Source organism: Bos grunniens, chromosome 1, assembly GCF_055505025.1.
Source record: "Bos grunniens cultivar Pamir isolate PY7600 chromosome 1, Bosgru_T2T1.0, whole genome shotgun sequence".
Classification (NCBI taxonomy): Eukaryota; Metazoa; Chordata; class Mammalia; order Artiodactyla; family Bovidae; genus Bos; species Bos grunniens.
The window spans coordinates 35,375,606-35,393,914 of record NC_141165.1 but is presented as its reverse complement, the minus strand read 5'-3'; the positions used below and the strand labels follow the sequence as shown (position 1 = coordinate 35,393,914).

General features: G+C 40.8%; 1 pseudogene; it reads left to right on the top strand.

Annotated features, from left to right (window-relative positions):
• Nucleotides 1-18,309, top strand: part of LOC147379256 (phospholipid scramblase 4-like) — a 31,760-nt pseudogene that overhangs the window by 4,206 nt on the left and 9,245 nt on the right.

The window sequence follows — 18,309 nt, the reverse complement described above, 5'->3', positions numbered from 1 at the left end:
ACCCTGACTCCAGGGAACTCCTGACTCCAAGGAACATTAATTGACAGGAGCTCATCAAATGCCTCCATACCGACACTGAAACCAAGCACCACACAAGGGCCAATAAGTTCCAGGGCAAGACATACCAAGCAAATTCTCCAGCAACAAAGGAACACAGCCCTGAGCTTCAAGATACAGGCTGCCCAAAGTCACCCCAAAACCACAGACATCTCATAACTCATTACTGGGCATTTCATTGCACTCCAGAGAGAAGAAATACAGCTCCACCCACCAGAACACCGACACAAGCTTCCCTAACCAGGAAACCTTGACAAGCCACCTGTACAAACCCACACACAGTGAGGAAACGCCACAATAAAGAGAACTCCACAAACTGCCAGAATACAGAAAGGACACCCTAAACTCAGCAATTTAAACAAGATGAAGAGACAGAGGAATACCCAGCAGATAAAGGAACAGGATAAATGCCCACCAAACCAAACAAAAGAGGAAGAGATAGGGAATCTACCTGATAAAGAATTCCGAATAATGATAGTGAAATTGATCCAAAATCTTGAAATTAAAATGGAATCACAGATAAATAGCCTGGAGAAAAGGATTGAGAAGATGCAAGAAAGGTTTAACAAGGACCTAGAAGAAATAAAAGAGTCAATATATAATGAATAATGCAATAAATGAAATTAAAAACACTCTGGAGGCAACAAATAGTAGAATAACAGAGGCAGAAGATAGGATTAGTGAATTAGAAGATAGAATGGTAGAAATAAATGAATCAGAGAGGATAAAAGAAAAACGAATTAAAAGAAATGAGGACAATCTCAGAGACCTGCAGGACAATATTAAATGCTACAACATTCGAATCATAGGGGTTCCAGAAGAAGAAGACAAAAAGAAAGACCATGAGAAAATACTTGAGGAGATAATAGTTGAAAACTTCCCTAAAATGGGGAAGGAAATAATCACCCAAGTCCAAGAAACCCAGAGAGTCCCAAACAGGATAAACCCAAGGCGAAACACCCCAAGACACATATTAATCAAATTAACAAAGATCAAACACAAAGAACAAATATTAAAAGCAGCAAGGGAAAAACAACAAATAACACACAAGGGAATTCCCATAAGGATAACACCTGATCTTTCAATAGAAACTCTTCAAGCCAGGAGGGAATGGCAAGACATACTTAAAATGATGAAAGAAAATAACCTACAGCCCAGATTATTGTACCCAGCAAGGATCTCATTCAAGTATGAAGGAGAAATCAAAAGCTTTTCAGACAAGCAAAAGCTGAGAGAATTCTGCACCACCAAACCAGCTCTCCAACAAATACTAAAGGATATTCTCTAGACAGGAAACACAAAAATGGTGTATAAATTCGAACCCAAAACAATAAAGTAAATGGCAATGGGATCATACTTATCAGTAATTACCTTAAATGTAAATGGGTTGAATGCCCCAACCAAAAGACAAAGACTGGCTGAATGGATACAAAAACAAGACCCCTACATATGTTGTCTACAAGAGACCCACCTCAAAACAGGGGACACATACAGACTGAAAGTGAAGGGCTGAAAAAAGATTTTCCATGCAAATAGGGACCAAAAGAAAGCAGGAGTAGCAATACTCATATCAGATAAAATAGACTTTAAAACAAAGGCTGTGAAAAGAGACAAAGATGGTCACTACATAATGATCAAAGGATCAATCCAAGAAGAAGATATAACAATTATAAATATATATGCACCCAACACGGGAGCACTGCAGTATGTAAGACAAATGCTAACAAGTATGAAAGGAGACATTAACAATAACACAGTAATAGTGGGAGACTTTAATACCCCACTCACACCTATGGATAGATCAACTAAACAGAAAATTAACAAGGAAACACAAACTTTAAATGATACAATAGACCAGTTAGACCTAATTGATATCTATAGGACATTTCATCCCAAAACAATGAATTTCACCTTTTTCTCAAGCGTACATGGAACCTTCTCCAGGATAGATCACATCCTGGGCCATAAAGCTAGCCTTGGTAAATTCAAAAAAATAGAAATCATTCCAAGCATCTTTTCTGACCACAATGCAGTAAGATTAGATCTCAACTACAGGAGAAAAACTATTAAAAATTCCAACATATGGAGGCTGAACAACACGCTGCTGAATAACCAACAAATCACAGAAGAAATCAAGAAAGAAATCAAAATTTGCATAGAAACGAATGAAAATGAAAACACAACAACCCAAAACCTGTGGGACACGGTAAAAGCAGTCCTAAGGGGAAAGTTCATAGCAATACAGGCACACCTCAAAAAACAAGAAAAAAGTCAAATAAATAACCTAACTCTACACCTAAAGCAACTAGAAAAGGAAGAAATGAAGAACCCCAGGGTTAATAGAAGGAAAGAAATCTTAAAAATTAGAGCAGAAATAAATGCAAAAGAAACAAAAGAGACCATAGCAAAAATCAACAAAACCAAAAGATGGTTCTTTGAAAGGATAAATAAAATTGACAAACCATTAGCCAGACTCATCAAGAAACAAAGGGATAAGACTCTTGAGAGTCCCTTGGACACCAAGGAGATCCAACCAGTCCATCCTAAAGGAGATCAGTCCTGGGTGTTCATTGGAAGGACTGATGTTGAAGCTGAAACTCCAATACTTTGGCCACCTCATGCAAAGAGTTGACTCTTTGGAAAAGACCTAATGCTGGGAAGGATTGGGAGCAAGAGGAGAAGGGGAAGACAGAGGATGAGATGGCTGGATGGCATAACTGACTCGATGGACATGGGTTTGGGTAGATTCTGGGAGCTGGTGCTAGACAGGGAGGCCTGGCATGCTGCAACTCATGGGGTAGCAAAGAGTCGGACACGACTGAGCAAATGAATTGAACTGAATTGAATTTCTTATAAGATCAGGGACCTCTAGGTTCTCCCAGTTCCCGTCAATGTGTAACCAAATAGGACCACTTCTGATCTTCTCAGAACAGACCTCCTTCACCCAGATTCCTCCACCTCCTCTTGTCTGTAGAAAAACTTTACCTCCAAGGCCTTCACCAAGTTCCAAATAATAAATTTAATCAGAGAGGTGAGGGAACACAGAAAGGAAAACAGTCAAACAAGACAAACTATATAATAAAGATAGCCCCTACAAAGTCAAAGGCCTTAAGTTTCCTGATCTCAAAGGCTACAGATAATATTCTGAGCTGTATCTTTGAGCTCTTTTGCAGAGATTGAAAACCCCAGCATGTGGAAGAAGTCAACTGTACGCTGCTCGCAAGCAAGTAGACTGGCCCAGACTGGCTGGAACCAGAAGGCTGAAGATGTTGACTCCCGATTACCTCATCACCAACCAATCAGAACAATGTCCAGGAGCAGATTATCCACCCCACACCCTGCCTCCTTCACTCTGACATTAATAACTTTTGCCTAAAGACCATCAGGGAGTTCAGACCTTTTAAGCACCAGCTGCCTAGACTGCTTGCTTGGCATTCTGCAATAAACCACTTTCCTTCACCACATCTAGGTCAGTAGATGGGCTTTACTATAGTGACCCAACAGCAGCTTTACTGACCCAACAGCGACAAAAGAACTGTGTTCCTCCCCCGTGGACCACAGACCTGAACCTCAGTAGTTTAATACTTGTGCCTCACAACGGTAATTAACAAATGCCATTTTTTCTCTCAGAAAACACAGGCAATCCTGCTCCCCTATCCCTCTTTCCTGACACCACTTCCTCGCTCCTTCCGACATCAAACTGGCCTCCTCCGACCCTGTGGAAAGGAAAACAAATGCCTTGAGCCCTGAACCTCTGTTTTCAGCCAGCACTGCATCGCCAAGACCAAGCGTGCAAGCCAACAGTCTGGGGGGGAACGATAGGTGCAAATTAACAGCGCTTCTTTTCCTTCCTGGACTCTGTAACCTCTGTCAGGAAGTCCTGCCTCACAGGCTCTAGAAAGTATCTCTTGGATTACAGGCAACCATCAACTTGCTCTTATTATTTTCTTCACCTCACGTGAGAGTGGTGATGGTGACACCTTGTTTTTCCTTGTTTTCCTGTTTCCTACGTTTTTTGCTTGTAAACTGGCTCCAAGTGGTGGCTGTGCCTCCAGAGACCACTGACCGTGGAGGCGGCAGAGTGCCCAGAACGGGGTGGCGTGGGAAGGGAGGGTGCCCCAGGAGGGTGCCTGCCTGTGGGACTATGCCCCCAGGCCAGTGCCCCTCACTCACCGTCTCTACTTTAATTTGAATTTTAACATCTTCCTCTTCCTTCACCCTCTACCCGCCCCGCCCCTTTCCCGTTCCTCTGCCAATGAAATCAGAGCCCAAGCCTGGCGTCCTGGGTTCCGAGGGGACACCTGACCTGGCAGTGAGTGGGGCTGGGCCCCTACTAACAGAGATTTAAGGCCGGCAACGCCTCACACCACATCCTCAGGTAGTTCCTGACGTTTTGGGGCACCTGGAGGGAGCCGGCTTTGAAGACTGTGGCCGTGGCCCTGGGAAGGAGGCTCTGTTGGCTAGAGTGTTCCACCTGGGCCCGCCCCTAAGGCCGCTTGCCCACCACTGGGTTTCTGTCCTGCAGGCCGGGTCCTGCCAGACAGGGCTCTTCTGGGATCTCGGGCTGGCGCTCCCTCTGCACAGAGCTGGGGACCTGGGTCAGGTTGACTCGCAGGTAAAAGGGTTTGCAGTCACTTCTTAACGAGCTTTGCTGGCAGAGGGGCGGGGATTACAGGGAGAACCCATCTCTTACTTTAGCATTCAGGCAAACTGGAAAGATGTAGTTATTTCAGGTGCTCCTTCTCAGTTAAGTCGCAAGGGACTCTTTGCTACCTCATGGACTGCTGGGAGCCACCACGGGAAATCCCACCCATGACAAAGGTCATGCGGAGAGGACCTGACAGGCAAAGGCAGATCAGGACTCGAGGGATTCCCTGGATCTGGTCGAGCATCTACCCTAAAACCAGAATCTGTCTTACTATTTTGTGCCTTTCACCAACTCCTCTGACATTAATAAGTGGCTATCCCCGACCACCTTTCTCCGGAAAGAGTCAACTTAGAGCTTTAGTTAATAAGTCTCCTGGGCATGATAGGAGTGTTTCAATTCAAACCCCTCTGATGGCTTTCTAGCTTGCCTGACAGGTTTACCCAGACTCCTGCAGCTACACGTGTGATTGTTCACAGCCTCCCAACCGTGAGAGACATGGGAAGCCTAAAACATTCTAAAAATATAGAGCCTTTCCAAGAGTTAAAAACTATTAGAGTAGTGCTGGTGTAAGATTTCATTGTTGAGCCAATGCTGGCTGCCAAGTTCCCATATTATCCATTGTGCACCTGGGAGTGCATTGGTTAACATAGTTGGAATGTAAGAAAAACAAGTAGTAGCCTTGGAATTAACCACATCAGACCTTTGAGCTAATTGGTTCTTTCTTTGTTGCAACTCACTGCACCTTTGCTCCATGAGAATGTAACTCTGTTTAGCACTTTCTGAGGCTGACATATATTAGAAATACAAAGAAAAAACACTTCAAGGGAAAATAAGTTTTCTGGTTGAGCAGCCTTTATCAAAAAAGGGTCATAAAATGTCCACAGGCCTCCAAGGCCAGAAGATAATGTATACAACATTGTTTATGGGAAAGGTATGCAGAAAAAATCCTGGTTTCCATAAAGACAAAAAAGATGTAATGTTTGGGCTGACTCTGCATGACTTTGTATCTTTCATTTCCCTCTATGTACAAGTCAAGGTATGAAAGTTCCTTTTGAAAATAAAGTTATGGGCCTCACTCACCAAAGCTTGGTCTCCCCGTGTCATTATTCTTTCTTATCTTTTCTTTCTCTCTCTGTTCTTCTTTCAGGATGACTCCTTGGAACACAGGAGCTTTATTGGCTTTCTGTGTAAACCAAGGAAGATCAAGCCTCTTTCTCTCCCCTTTTACTTTCCTTATCACTGACGCCATCATCCTGAGGGTCCCCCTGGATCCAGCTGGGGTTGGACCCCAGCAATGGACCACCAGGCTCCTCCGTCCATGGGATTTTCCCAAGCTAGAATACTGGACTGGGTTGTCATTCCTTTTTCCATGAGTCTTCCCCATGCAGCGATGGAATCCCGTCTCCTGCATTGGCAGGCGGTTCTTTACCACTAAACAACCAGAGAAGCCCATTTCAGGGTGCACTTGCATGTAAAATAAAACTGGTATTTCTAGACTTAGGTTTTCTCTAAATTTTATATTCTCCTTTTTGTTTACCTTTACTGAAAACCTGCAGTGAGTTAAACTTTATATCTTGTATTTAAAATTGGAGCCACCTAAAGCAACCTTACATCCAAGGAGCGCTGGCTGCCTGGGCGCAGGAGGGCCGAGAGGAGCTACTCCACGTTCAAGGTCAGGAGGGGCGATGGTGAGGAGATACCCCTTGTCCAAGGTAAGGAGCAGCCACTATGCTTTGCTGGAGCAGCCATGAAGAGATACCCAACGTCCAAGGTAAGAGAAACCCAACTAAGACAGTAAGTGTTGTGAGAGGGCATCAGAGGGCAGACAAACTGAAACCATAATCACAGAAAACTAATCAATCTAATCACATGGACCACAGCCTGGTCTAACTCAATGAAACTAAACCATGATCTGTAGGGCCACCCAAGATGGTCAGGTCATGGTGGAGAGGTCTGAGAGAATGTGGTCCACTGGAGAAGGGAATGGCAAACCACTTCAGTATTCTTACCTTAAGAACCCCATGAACAGTATGAAAAGGCAAAATGATAGGATACTGAAAGAGGAACTCCCCAGGTCAGTAGGTGCCCAATATGCTACTGGAGATCAGTGGAGAAATAACTCCAGAAAGAATGAAGGGATGGAGCCAAAGCAAAAACAATACCCAGTTGCAGATGTGACTGGTGATAGAAGCAAGGTCCGATGCTGTACAGAGCAATATTGCATAGGAACCTGGAATGTTAGGTCCATGAATCAAGGCAAATTGGAAGTGGTCAAACAAGAGATGGCAAGAGTTAACATTGGCATTCCAGCAATCAGCAAACTAAAATGGACTGGATGGGTAATTTAACTGAGATGACCATTATATCTACTATGTGGGCAGGAATCCCTTAGAAGAAATGGAGTAGCCATCATGGTCAACAAAAGAGTCCAAAATGCAGTACTTGGATTCCGTCTCAAAAACGATAGAATGATCTCTGTTCATTTCCAAGGCAAACCATTCAATATCACAGTAATCCAAGTCTATGCCCCAACCAGTAACACTGAAGAAGCTGAAGTTGAACGGTTCTATGAAGACCTACAAGACCTTTTAGAACTAACACCCAAAAAAGATGTCCTTTTCATTATAGGGGACTGGAATGCAAAAGTAGGAAGTCAAGAAACACCTGGGGTAACAGGCAAATTTGGTCTTGGAGTGAAGGCAAGGCAAAGACTAATAGAGTTTTGCCAAGAGAACACACTGGTCATAACAAACACCCTCTTCCAGCAACACAAGAGAAGACTCTACACATGGACATCACCAGATGCTCAACACCGAAATCAGATTGATTATATTCTTTGCAGCCAAAGATGGAGAAGCTGTATACAGTCAGCAAAAACAAGACCGGGAGCTGACTGTGGCTCAGATCATGAACTCCTTATTGCCAAATTCAGACTTAAATTGAAGAAAGTAGGGAAAACTAGACCATTCAGGTATTACCTAAATCAAATCCCTTATGATTATACAGTGGAAGTGAGAATTAGATTTAAGGGACTAGATCTGATAGAGTGCCTGATGAACTATGGACGGAGGTTCGTGACATTGTACAGGAGACAGGGATCAAGACCATCCCCATGGAAAAAAAAGCAAAAAAGCAAAATGGTTGTCTGGGGAGGCCTTACAAATAGCTGTGAAAAGAAGAGAAGTGAAAAGCAAAGGAGAAAAGGAACGATATAAGCATCTGAATGCAGAGTTCCAAAGAATAGCAAGAAGAGATAAGAAAGCCTTCCTCATCAATCAATGCAAAGAAATAGAGGAAAACCAGAGAATGGGAAAGACTAGAGATCTCTTTAAGAAAATCAGAGATACCAAGGGAATATTTCATGCAAAGATGGGCTTGATAAAGGACAGAAATGGTATGGCCTTAACAGAAGCAGGAGATATTAAGAAGAGGTGGCAAGAATACACAGAAGAACTATACGTAAAAGATCTTCATGACCCAGATAATCACGATGGTGTGATCACTGACCTAGAGCCAGACATCCTGAAATGTGAAGTCAAGTGGGCCTTAGAAAGCATCACTACAAACAGAACTAGTGGAGATGATGGAATTCCAGTTGAGCTCTTTCAAATCCTGAAAGATGATGCTGTGAAAGTGCTGTACTCAATATGCCAGCAAATTTGGAAAACTCAGCAGTGGCCACAGGACTGGAAAAGGTCAGTTTTCATTCCAATCCAAAAGAAAGGCAATGCCAAATAATGCTCAATCTACCACACAATTGCACTCATCTCAAACGCTAGTAAAATAATGCTCAAAATTCTCCACAGCATATGTGAACTGTGAAGTTCCAGATGTTCAAGCTCGTTTTGGAAAAGGCAGAGGAACAAGAGATCAAATTGCCAACATCTGTTGGATCATCAAAAAAGCAAGAGAGTTCCATAAAAACATCTATATCTGCTTCATTGACTATGCCAAAGCCTTTGACTGTGTGGATCACAATAAACTGTGGAAAATTCTTAAAGAGATGGGAGTACCAGACCACCTGACCTGCCTCTTGAGAAACCTATATGCAGGTCAGGAAGCAACAGTTCGAACTGGACATGGAACAACAGACTTGTTCCAAATAGGAAAAGGAGCAAGTCAAGGCTGTATGTTGTCACCCTGCTTATTTAACTTCTATGCAGAGTACATCATGAGAAACGCTGGGCTGGAAGAAGCACAAGCTGGAATCAAGATTGCCAGGAGAAATATCAATAACCTCAGATATGCAGATGACACCACCCTTATGGCAGAAAGTGAAGAGGAACTAAAAAGCCTCTTGATGAAAGTGAAAGAGGAGAGTGAAAAAGTTGGCCTAAAGCTCAACATTCGGAAATCTAAGATCATGGCATCTGGTCCCATCACTTCATGGGAAATAGATGGGGAAACAGTGGAAACAGTGTCAGACTTTATTTTGGGGGGCTCCAAAATCACTGCAGATTGTGACTGCAGCCATGAAATTAAAAGACGCTTACTCCTTGGAAAGAAAGTTATGACCAACCTAGATAGCATATTCAAAAGCAGAGACATTACTTTGCCAACCAAGGTCCACCTAGTCAAGGCTATGGTTTTTCCAGTAGTCATGTATGGATGTGAGAGTCGGACTGTGGAGAAACCTGAGCACTGAACAATTGATGCTTTTGAACTGTGGTGTCAGAGAAGACTCTTGAGAGTCCCTTGATCTGCAAGGAGATCCAGTCAGTCCATTCTAAATGAGATCAGTCCTGGGTGTTCTTTGGAAGGAATGATGCTAAAGCTGAAACTCCAGTCCTTTGGCCACCTCATGCGAAGAGTTGACTCATTGGAAAAGACTCTGATGCTGGGAGGGATTGGGGGCAGGAGGAGAAGAGGATGACAGAAGATGAGATGGATGGATGGCATTACCGACTTGATGGACATGAGTTTGAGTGAACTCCGGGAGTTGGTGATGGACAGGGAGGCCTGGAGCGCTGCAGGTCTTGGGGTCGCAAAGATTTGGACACGACTGAGTGACTGAACTGAACTGAACTAAATAGATATGGAGAAGGAAACGGTAACCCACTCCAGTATTCTTGCCTGGAGAATCCCATGGACGGAGGAGCCTGGCAGGCTACAGTTCATGGGGTCACAAAGAGTCAGACATGACTGAGCAACTACCAAATAGGTCTAGGTGAAGTAAATATATATGTACTAAGTTCATTTCTCACCTCCATAAAGTATTTTAAATCAGTATTTTAAACTGCATGTCTCTCTGATAGAAATATACACATAATCTTCTCTTCTGACATCATGTTTAAGGTGAAACACTACTATCTTCTCCATCAAATTTGAAAAGAATGTTCACCATCACACATATTGTGAATTTTACAGCCAGGGAAATTAGGTAGAACAAGTTAACATTCTGATTGGAAAAAAGAAGATGCAAAGAACTGCCTTTACACATAATATGGTTTCATTCCTTGCATGTCCAAATATAACAACTGAAAAGCTCTTTGAAAAAGTAAAATTTAGTAAGTAAACTGAATAATCTTTATCTACAGAAAAACTTTGCATTTCACGCATATTAACACCTAGGGGGAAAAAAAAAACTTTTCGGGTTATGAACAAGCAACACAAAATATATAGGACCTATTTTTAAAAAATATAAAACTATAAGGGAAAATGCATATATACAGATGTATCTATGATAGCACATATTTTTTTTTCCTCCTAAAGAAATGTATAAATTAAATACAGTCTTAGAATTTTTTTGGTTTGTTTTTCTAATTCCATTGTTTAGTTCATGTGGAAAAGACAAAACACCTGAGAATAGATTTTCAGAAAGGAAGCTGTAAATATCATTTAAAAGCTATAGTGATTAAAAGACAATAGCATACACCTAGAACCAGATAGGTTAACAAAACTGATGATCTAAAACTTGTTTTTGTTTCAACTTGCTGGTTTGTTTCTACTGATTATCTTTTCTTAGTACAGCAATACATTGAGTTCATTTCCTTTTGAAATTGATTTTATGCTTTAATATTTGAATACTGTTTCTATTCATTTACAAATATCAACATTACTATCTTCCTGTATTTGACACAGAAAGAGTCATAGGGAATTTATATTGGTCACATCTAAAGAAAGATACTTAAAACCCATGAGGAAAACAAGGTAAAGAAAAATAAGAATAGGAAAGAGCTGATAGTAATGAAAGGCTTACCTTGATAGAGGAGGTCTGAAAAGTGGGCCCTGAGTGTTCTAGCAACAGATATAAGGAGAGAAACACATTTATGGGACTTTTATTGTCTGAGATAAGTCAACCAGTTCTTTCAGAAACGCTGAACAATTCCTGATACTGAGGGCTTCCCTGATGGCTCAGCTGGTAAATAACCCACCTGCCAATTCAGGAGACACAGAGGGTTGGGAAGACCCCTTGGAGAAGGAAGTGGGAATCCACTCCAGTATTCTTGTCTGGAGAATTCCATGGACAGAGGAGCCCAGCGGGCTACATTCCATGGGGTCGCAAAGAGTTGGATACAACGAGTTCATGTGCCCACACACATTCCTGATACTAAGGCCAGGAGAATGTGTCTCCAGTCACAGTAAAAGGAAAGGGTATAACATGAAATGTGACATCAACACCTATTTTCAGTAATTATAGTCACATCAGTTTTAGGAAAAATAAAATAGAGTCACCAGCAAAGTGAACTAAATCACCTCTAAATGAATCATGTTTGCATACTGCCTTTTAAAGCATTAAGTATTTATGTTGCTTTGTTTTGAACTTACTTTGACACAGCCACTTTCCAAAAAAGATATGCTGGGAAAAATCAGATTCATGTTATGTATGCCAAATTCTTTCTAATGCATTGAGGATAAAGAATTTTTACTATCTTGGAAGGAATTTGGATATACAAATAAGAGCAACATCAGGTCATATGAACCACCAGCCTGAGAACTCAGTGTGTAAATCACAAGTACGGTATAATTGCTCAGCTTTACTTTTTTCATTTATGTTCAGCCTAAGAATTACTGTGTATATAGATTAATGTCTAATATACAATATATTTTACATGTTTTATAGTAAATATAGTGGTATATATTGTAGTGATTACATACACTGATGATTTAGCATACTAAAAATTTAATATCTTCAGTCATCAAATTATTTTATTTCTCCCTTGTAGTCTACCTCTCTCTAAGGCCTATTACCACAAGCCTTGATCAACCTGTCAGTGAAATGGAAAATAAAGCAGAGCTCCTGGATCTAATGCCTGGTGTTCCTCCTGCCTATAACTGCCATTTAAATTCATCAGATCCAAATTCTGATGCCCCTCCAGAATACAATTCCCATTTTGTACCTGGTAAGTTAAATATTCTCTTAGAAAATGACAGTAAGAATTAAGGTTGCTCTTTTAATTAACTGGTTAGTTGCTTAATTCAACAAATAAATATTGCATGCCTGCTGGATTCCAAGTAGTTTACTGGCTGTCAAGTGGAACAGATTCCTGCCTTCAAAGAATTTATAGCCTCCTGAGGTCGGAAGTTGTGAAAACATTGATGGCATTCTCCACATTATTCGGGAAATATGAAGTGAGTATTATAGAGGCCCAGAAGACAGAGTAACTGATTCTTCCAGAGATGAAAGTGAAATGAAAGTGTTAGTCTCTCAGTCATGTCTGACTCTTTCCAATCCATGGACTGTAGCACACTCAGACTCCTCTGTCCATGGATTTCCCAAACAATAATACTAGAGCAGATCACCATTACCTTTTCTGCAGGAGATCTTCCAAATCTGAGGATCAAACCCAGGTTTCCCACATTGCCAGCAGATTCTTTACCATCTGAGCCACCAGGGAAGCACAGAAGACAGAGTAGCTGATTCTGCCGGGGATGAGGGAAATCCTAACTAAGGAAGTAAAGTTTTGTTGTCATGATAAGGATTTTCTCAACCCCCCAAAAAAGTGGGAAGGGACCAAGCCTGGGAGAAAGAAAAACCTATTCAGAAGCACAAGGTCATGAAGACCTGGTGGTTTCTTGGGGACATGATAAAGGCTATTTGGGACAAATAGCAAAACTGCAGAGAAATGATGGTGAAAGGGCTTAAGTGCAGATAAGGAGTTTGCATCTTATCCAAGAGTCCATGGGGGATCTGCAGATGCTGTTTAACAGGCCATCGAGACTATAAAGTAGATACTTGAGTTTGTTTTTTCATCACCTTCCCAGCTTCTGGCACAGGGTCCATTGCATAATGAGTGCTCAGTGAATATCCTGTGAGCAGCTAGTTGACATCTAATAAGATAGCTCTAAGGATCAGTGTGAAGGAATTACTGGAACAAAAATAAAGTAAGAAAAAAGGGAGAAGTCAACAATAGTCCCAACTGGATGAGACTTAGTAACAGTATCAAGAAGAGGGGCAAAAACTTACAGTTTCAAAAATAACCATCTGTGAGATGATGCAGAGATACTGTGTCTTTCTAGAAATAAGATTCTGTAGCTCAGGCAGCCTTTGCTCCTGTACTGTTTTTGAAAATGGCAGGGCTCTTTTCCCCTCTGCCTCATGTTTATGCATGTTGTCTGGATCTGGTCCAGTGTATCCCCGATTCTTGGGTCAACCCCTTCTAAACCCAGATATTAACAATCCAACATAATACAGTCAGTACCATTTCTCAATATTTAGTGCCTTTCAACATGATTTATCTTAATTTCTTTTTTAATGGAGATAAATTTATATATATAAAATTCACCACTTTAAAAGTATGCAAGCCAGTGGTTTTTAGTATGTTCATAAGGTTATACAACCATCACTAGTTTAAATTTAAATCCAGAACATTTTCATTTTATTTATCACCTTCCATTAACAATCACTCCACATTTTATCCTTCTCCTGGAAACCACTGATTTACTTATATCTGTATAGTCTTGCCTAATCTGGATATTTTGTATAGATGGAATCATAACACAGATGGCCTTTTATGCCTACTTTTTTCAGCATATAGTTGTCAGGGTTTATGCATGTTGAAGCATGTGTCTGAACATTATCCCTTTTTATGCTGAATCATATTCTGTTTCATAAACATCTTAATTATCCATTGATCACTTCATGAACATTTGGACTCTTTCCACTTTTGAGCTACTATAAATAATGTTGCTATGAACATTCAATTTTAATGGCAGGTTATGTATTTCAGGAAAAAAAATTCTAATCATCTCTTAAAGTATAGTTTAATATATGCTAAGTGTATCAAAACAGTAGGATTTCTTTTAATAAAATAAAAATGATAGATTTCTGGCCACCTATTGAATCAAGATTGCTGGGAGAAATATCAATAACCTCAGATACGCAGATGACACCACCCTTATGGCAGAAAGTGAAGAGGAACTCAAAAGCCTCTTGATGAAAGTGAAAGTGGAGAGTGAAAAAGTTGGCCTAAAGCTCAACATTCAGAAAACAAAGATCATGGCATCTGGTCCCATCACTTCATGGGACATAGATGGGGAAACAGTGGAAACAGTGTCAGACTTTATTTTTCTGGGCTCCAAAATCACTACAGATGGTGACTGCAGCCATTAAATTAAAAGACGCTTACTCCTTGGAATGAAAGTTATGACCAACCTAGATAGCATATTCAAAAGCAGACACATTACTTTGCCAACAAAGTTCGTCTAGTCAAGGCTACGGTTTTTCCTGTGGTCATGTATGGATGTGAGAGTTGGACTGTGAAGAAGGCTGAGCACCGAAGAATTGATGCTTTTGAACTGTGGTGTTGGAGAAGACTCTTGAGAGCCCCTTGGACTGCAAGGAGATCCAACCAGTCCATTTTGAAGGAGATCAGCCCCAGGATTTCTTTGGAAGGAATGATGCTAAAGCTGAAACTCCAGTACTTTGGCCACCTCATGCGAAGAGTTGACTCATTGGAAAAGACTCTGATGCTGGGAGGGATTGGGGGCAGGAGGAGAAGGGGATGACAGAGGATGAGATGGCTGGGTGGCATCACTGACTCTATGGATGTGAGTCTGAGTGAACTCTGGGAGTTGGTGAGGGACAGGGAGGCCTGGCGTGCTGCGATTCATGAGGTCGCAAAGAGTCGGACACGGCTGAGCGACTGATCTGATCTGATTGAATCAGGATCTCCAACAAAAATCTTGAAAGACATCCTATCTTGTTGATTTTTATCAACAGCTAAATTGTTTAAATTTATTTTTTAATTGGAGGACAATTACTTTACAATGTTGTTTTGGTCTCTGCCATACATCAATGTGAATCAGCCATAGGTATACATATGTTCCCTCCCTCTTAAACCTCCCTCCCACCCTGACCCCACTCTACCTCTCTAGGTTGTCACAGAGCACCGGGTTGAGCTCCCTGTGGTATACAGCAACTTTCCACTAGCTAGCTATTTTACATACGGTCATGTATATGTTTCAGTGCTATTCTCTCAATTTGTCCCATCTACTTCTTCCCCTGCTGTGTCCACAAGTCCATTTGCTACATCTGTGTCTCTATTTTGGCCCTGCAAATAGGTTCATCAGTACTATTTTTAATATGCATTAATATATAATACTTGTTTTTCTCTCTCTGACTTCACTTTGTATAACAGGCCATAGGTTCATTCACCTCACTAGAACTGGCTCAAATTCATTCCTTTTTATGTCTAAGTAATATTCCACTGTATATATATACCCCAACTTCTTTATCCATTCATCTATCAATGGACATCTAGGTTGCTCCCATGTCCTGTCTATTATAAATAGTGCTGCAATGAACATTGGTGTACGGGTGTCTTTTTGAATTATGTCAACAGCTAAATTTGAGAATTACTGTTCTAAAATTGTTTCCCAACCTATACATCCATGAGTAGGCTGTGAAATTAAGTTAGTAATTTTCAGTCAATAAATTCTTGACAAAAAAAGGTGAGAATATTCAAAATAAATAAAACCCCACAAATGTCATCAAGGCTTCAGTCAGTTTTATAGGTCAGGTCTCAGCTAGAATCTCCTGTTAATTTGGAATTAGTTGTATTTTAGCTAAAATAGATCTGTAATAAAACATGAGAATAAAATATTCAACCTGGTTTCTTCTATTTTGTTTTTAACTACAGTAGTTTTTAAAAACCATCTCTTTTGGCTGGGATTAAGAGGAAAGCACCTTTTGTCTTGTGGATCTGACCGTTTATTACATTTTGTTCTGGCTTTTCCTCAAAGGTCAGAGAAAGAGAGCTGTGGTTCTCCCTCTCACAGGGCTTCAGGTAAGGCTCTCCAAAGTTAGGAATAACATAGTTTATTAGATACCCCTTAGTAGTAGACCAAAGCCCAATTACTTACATAAATAAACCAATTAATTAGTTTAAATCTAAGAAAGTAAAATGAAACAAATTTGGAGATAAAATTACTTAGATCTTATTTTTTTCGAGAACTACAGATACTTCCCAGCAGAATAGACAGTCTCATGTCTAAATGCTGGTAATTCTTCATATTTTAAGCAGTCATTGTGAAATGTTTGTGAAAAGTTACCCATGCTTCTTCATTAAATGTCAGGGGATCCTGCTTCCTTACAGGGAGCCTTCCTTTTGCATAGGTGGAGGTGAAGTGCTTCTTGTTACTGCTGACAGGAGTTCAAGCTCCCTATTAGGCCTGCACTGATACCATCCTGGCTGGAGAAGGGAGAGATAAAAGGAGATGATATCCCTGCTGCTTTTAAGAGACATTTAGTAAAAGAAAAACAAAATCTAAAGTCACCCGTTAGTTATACCCTCTTATTAATTCATGATTTTGAGTGCTTGCCTTCTTAAACATCGTGTCTCTTTAAGGAAATCTGGTTTCCTTGATGGTGATCGTTTTTATATTGACAGAGTTAAAATTTAACTGGTCCTTGGTTGGAGGAAAGCTTGTGAGAACCAGATGATGAGGGTATAAACAGGTGACTGAGCCACAGACAATGCAGCAGTCTAAATCATCACTTTGACACTAGCACATGACTTCAAATCTCAGTGTTACCACTTATGTGAACTTGAACAATAATGGTAAAGAATATAAAAGTAGAAATTTGCATCATGGTAATTTTATGCCAACCATAGACATAGACAGGGTAACAAATTACTTAATCTCAACCTTAATTTTTGTACTTGTGCACTGGGCATAATTATCTCACAGATATAAGAAGATTAAATGAGTTAATAATCTGGAAATCCTCCCACTACATTTTTGGTACATGCCCCTTCCCTTAGAAAATGGAACTTCTTGTCATTGTTAAGAACTCATAATGTGACTCATGTAATCTCCGTATAAAAATTCACGCTAAGTCTCAAAATATTAGTTTTCACTATATATAATTGTCTCATTTGTTTTTGAATGCAGGCTCACTGGACCAGCTGTCCTTTCACCTGCATACACCCCAGGAGACTTACCTGTGGGATACTACAGCCCATAGCAACTCAGGACCCTCCCTTCATACCTTCCAACTGGTGGCACCCATCCTATACAGTACCAATATGGCTGGTACCCTTCACCAAGTAAGTCTGCTCCAGCAACTTGGATGCCAGAGCCAGCTCCTATGCTGAACTGTCCTCCTGGTCTGGAATACTTAGGTCAGGTACTTCACACAAATCCAAATTGTTTTCTTATGAAATATGATCTGGGAGATCCAACAAGAAGAAATGAAAAGTTGAAGAGGGTGGGTAAAGGTTAGTGATGACAGGTACCTACTTTGTGAGACTTTAAAAGTGGTGGTACTAATTTAAGAAATGTAGAGGATAGGGATTCTTTTAGTGGGAAGAGTGTGGTTTTCATAAACAGAGTAGGTTGACCTGTAAAATACTCAAGGTGGCCTCTTGTAGAGAATTAAAAAAACAGAAGCAGGAATAGAAAAACGCTATGGTAGATGCAAGCTGGGGTGTCATTTACTAGGAGCTAAGAGTGAACATGAAGAAAGGTGATATGAAAGAAACAGACACTTAATGACCAAATCATCAAGTGGCTTAACCCCTTGTTTCCCTCACCACTCATAATTCATTAGCCACTCCAGCCCCCACAAAAACCTAATACCTTAGTAAAAAAAAAATAAGGTGATTACCAAACATATATGGGCTTCCCTGGTAACTCAGTTGTAAAGAGTCCACCTGCCAAGGCAGGAGATGGAGGTTCAATCATTGGATAGGGGAGATCCCCTGGAGAAAGAAATGGCAACCCACTCCAGTATTCTTGTCTGGAGAATCCCATGGATGAAGGAGCCTGGGGAGCTACAGTCCATGGGGTCACAAAGAGTTGGACGTGACTGAGAGGCTAAACAACAGCAACCAAGCACACATAGCTTCGTCAAGTCCATAAGACTTCCCCTCCCACAAAATGGTGATTTCCTCAATCCCTTCTACATAAAAATTGTAGAACCACCCTGAAACCCTGATCAGAAATTTGGGGATAGACAGGTTTGGTGAACAAAATGGTTTACACTCAAAAATTGTACCCTAAGATAAATCTATTGGTGGAAAACCTTCTGTAATCTTGGCCCATTTGGTTTTGGATGCCAGGGGTTCTAAAGTTCATTGTGAGCAAAAGACTATAATTCAATACTTGTCTCCCAATATAGTCAATAAAATATTCCTTGAGGTTGCCCAGTTCCTTTTGGC